This window comes from Carassius carassius, chromosome 34 (genome assembly GCF_963082965.1).
Source record: "Carassius carassius chromosome 34, fCarCar2.1, whole genome shotgun sequence".
NCBI classification, from domain to species: Eukaryota; Metazoa; Chordata; class Actinopteri; order Cypriniformes; family Cyprinidae; genus Carassius; species Carassius carassius.
In genome coordinates, this window is record NC_081788.1 from 1,975,706 (window position 1) to 1,979,620 (window position 3,915).

The window sequence follows — 3,915 nt, forward strand, 5'->3', positions numbered from 1 at the left end:
GAGACGCACAATTGGTCTTACTTTGGTTTAGTTAAAAACGTTTTCTTGCCGAAACAGAGATAGACAGCATTGTGACTAATATAACACACTTAATACTAGCATAATCAATTAATTTGTGATCAAGCTGATATTCAGGAAAGCAATTATAATAATTAATTATTATAGCTAGACATCACTTAACTATCATGACAAAATATTAAAAAGGGCATTTGTCATTTAAGTTTCATTTGTTTTTCCCTGCACGCGAGTGAAGGGGAATGACGCATTAGGATGCTCAACAGGTTATGGGCCCATTAACGGAAACAAACGAGCGTGAGTAAATCAGATGCGACGTATTACGTGTTCTATAAAGCTAGTGATAAAGCTTAAACTGAAGAGACACATAAGAAAGTGATGTGACATTCAGCCAAGTATTGTGACCCATACTCAGAATTCGTGCTCTGCATTTAACCCATCCGAAGTGCACACATACAGAGCAGTGAACACACACACACACACACACACACACACACTGTGAACACACACCCGGAGCAGTGGGCAGCCATTTATGCTGCGGCGCCCGGGGAGCAGTTGGGGGTTCGATGCCTTGCTCAAGGGCACCTAATTCGTGGTATTGAGGGTGGAGAGAGCACTGTACATGCACTCCCCCCACCTACAATTCCTGCCGACCCGAGACTCGAACTCACAACCTTTCGATTGCGAGTCCGACTCTAACCATTAGGCCACGACTTCCCCTTAAAAAAAACCTTTGGTAAATGGACTGCATTTATATAGCGCTTTCAACAGACCACATGGCCATCCAAAGCGCTTTACAACTTGCCTCACATTCACCCATTCACACACTCATTCATACACTGACTGCGGTGTCAGCCATTCAAGGTGCCATCCAGCTCGTCGGGAGCAGCTGGGGTTAGGTGTCTTGTTCAAGGACACCTCGACACTTGGTCAGGTGGAGCCGGGGATTGAACCACCAACCTTCCAGTTTGTAGACAACCTAGATGAACCACTGAGCCACTGCCGCCCCAGTCGGTGAAAATGGCGAACAGAGCGGTAGGAGTCATGGCAACTGTGGCAGGAGGAGCAAACAACAGACACAGTGGGCGTGGCGTCAGGCCTCGGAGAGGCTTTAATTAACAGAAAATAAAACAAAAAGAGGGAACAAAAGTGGCCAAAGGGGAAAAGTGGCCAAAACAAACAGGGGATCTGGTGTCCTTGTCGTGCTGTGGGGTTCGTGTGGGTCTGGCAGTGTTCATGGAGGAAGGGACCAGGTGGCCGGCAGCCGTACACGCTCCCCTCTTCGGTCTGGGGCGCGAGGGGTGACAGTTTCATACTCCTGGCTGGCTGTGGCGCTTGCAGGGGATAAAAGGTCCGGCATCCTGGCCCGACGGCCGCGTAAACGGCCGTGGTTTACGTCCGGACCGCGGGTCTGGCAGCTCACGTCTCTATGGTGGTGTGAGAGTCACAAAGTCACAAAGACACCAGTGTGCATGCATGGGGAAGAGACCAGTCTCCCGAGGTGAGGCGCGTTGGGCTTTTAAACAGCGGCGGTAAAGAGGCTACGTTTCCATCAGGTGTACCCCAACACACACTTCGGAGTTACTCATTTGAAGGATGCTACGTCACAGCGCCGCGACGAAAGCTGTCCAAATTCGTAGGATCCTTCAAATGCGGCCCACAAATACGTCCTCCTTTTCCCCGAATTGGAAGGATGGGTGTGGTGGATCCTTTCCCGTCCTACCTATCCCATAATTCTTTTCGGCAGAGCGTAATGGCGGATGAAGCGAGCGGTAGCGGAGTGGGAGAGGAGTATGCTTTTCGATGTAAGTTTTTTAAAAACTGGCTTTTCAAAAAAATATATTTTTTCAGTGGTTGTCTAGTTAGGCATTTTGTTTTAGCGTTAAGCATTTTTTTTTTTACATTTGTACGTTTATATGTAAAAAAAAAAAAAACATTACTTTTTGTAAACTAGCTTCTTCCTTACTGCCTGTGTGAATATCCCCTTACACACAGCTAATTTGTTAGTGATTGAAGCTGTTTTTAACGCTTCTAGGGATGAAAGAGCAGACAGAAGTGTTTATAAAGCTCCGGGCAGAGAACGATGAGCTCTTCACCGGAGCAAAGAACTCTGCCACTGTGGGATGGAGGTACAGGAATAAATCTATTTAGAAATCCCATTGTAAAATCAATCAAGGCAGTTTTGTTTCTTTTTTGTTTTGTGCAGTACAGATAACATTTCCTGCAGTCATTAAACAGCTGAAACATTTTCTTACTTCTCGTTTTGTCCTTTTGTAGTATAATTCTGTACAGTATTGTTCCACAATTGTCGTTTTGATATCTGTGATTAACACAATTCCAATATTTTCTCTTTTTCTCCTACATTAGGATAGTTTTGGAGAAGATGGGCCTGTCTGGTAAAGTGACACCAGCCCAAGCAAAGAAAAAGTGGGACAATTTAAAAAAGAAATATAAAGTATGTCCATATATAGAAAATAATATTTTTGTTAGTAACAGTTCCTAAAAAAATCCTAGGTTTAAGATTACATGTTTTGTGAACAGTTTAGATTTTTACTTGTCTTTAGGAATGCAAGTATCCAGGGTCAGGAGAGGGAGTGAGTGGGAAGCCCACTGCTGCTACTTGGCCCTGGTTTGTCCAAATGGATGAGGTTTTAGGACAAAGGCCTTCAATTTGCCCCCCTGTCCTTATTGCCTCCATCCCTATGGACACTCCAGGGCCAAGTGCAGCAGTGAGTGACCAAGAGGAGAGAGAGGAAGAAGAGAGGGAAGGAGATAAGGGAGAAGGGACAGTGACCAGGAGCTGTTAGACCTCATCAGGGAGGACATGAGGCAGCAGAGAGAGGCTGAAGAGAGGGGAGCACAGGAGAGCAGGGAGTTGTTTGAAATAAATTGTTTGAAAGAAATACTTCTCATTCATTGAATTTCTTTTTTATTTTCCATACTTTTCAAAGTAAAAGGAACATTTGTAAAGAAAATTAAGTGTATAATTATTTAATAACATTCAGAAAACAAAATTGAGGTAACAAAATTCAAGAACATACAGAAACTATTTACAGAACTATTTACAGGACAACAGATTTGAACAAATCACTGCAGGATTAATCTGAGTGACCAGGTATTGGACCATTTTTATGTTTACTTACAACGGGAGTCCCTGGCAGTGTTGCTGGAGCCGCTGAAAGGATGAGACACATGGATGGAGTGCAGCAGGGATCCGTGGCTGGTCCTCTTGTTGGCGAGTGAAACATCACAGGGTGGTCTGCAGAGAGCTTCACGATGTCTCCTCCCATTGTCCACTACATCGTCCACCAGCAGGGTTTGCAGAGCGACTCAATCAACGGCTGTCACATCTGTAACATGCATTAATAAATATGTAAACAGGAGAAATTGAATCCAATCCTTTCATGACAAAGTACTTTTAAAATAAGATATTAAAGTTATTGTTTACTTGCTTGTTTAAGGTAGTCATGACCTGGTGGTACAACCTCCAGGGCAGACACCTCAGCACAGAGTTGGTCCCGCCACTGGTGCCAACACGTCTCCGGCACTGAGGCAGATGTTGTGGAGGATGGTGCATGCTGTCACAACCTGCAATAGCATATATAAATTTAGTATATTGTGATATTGAAAAAAACACATTTAATTTAACACTGACTGGTAATTTACATGAGGAACAAAGGTGTAGTGCACCTCCAGCACTTGCAGGAAGATGGACCGGAACCTTGTCTTCATCATTCCAAAAGCACGCTCTATAATGGAGCGTGCCCTGGAATGATGGCTGTTAAAGCACTGGGCTCCCACACCTTGCACCTGCCTCTTGTAACGAGTGATGAGGAGGAGAGGCCGTTGGAGGCATGGATATTCTCCATCGGCCAAGATGAAATGCCCTGGAAGAAGGGT

At 44.7% G+C, this 3,915-nt stretch overlaps 1 long non-coding RNA gene across 1 annotated transcript; it reads left to right on the forward strand.

Moving 5' to 3' along the window:
* The first annotated feature begins 1,604 nt into the window (after positions 1–1,604).
* LOC132115065 (uncharacterized) lies at positions 1,605–2,778 on the forward strand. Its single transcript, XR_009425400.1, has 3 exons — positions 1,605–2,144; positions 2,383–2,442; positions 2,580–2,778. It is a non-coding gene; the product is annotated as an uncharacterized LOC132115065 (long non-coding RNA).
* Positions 2,779–3,915: the final 1,137 nt, after the last annotated feature.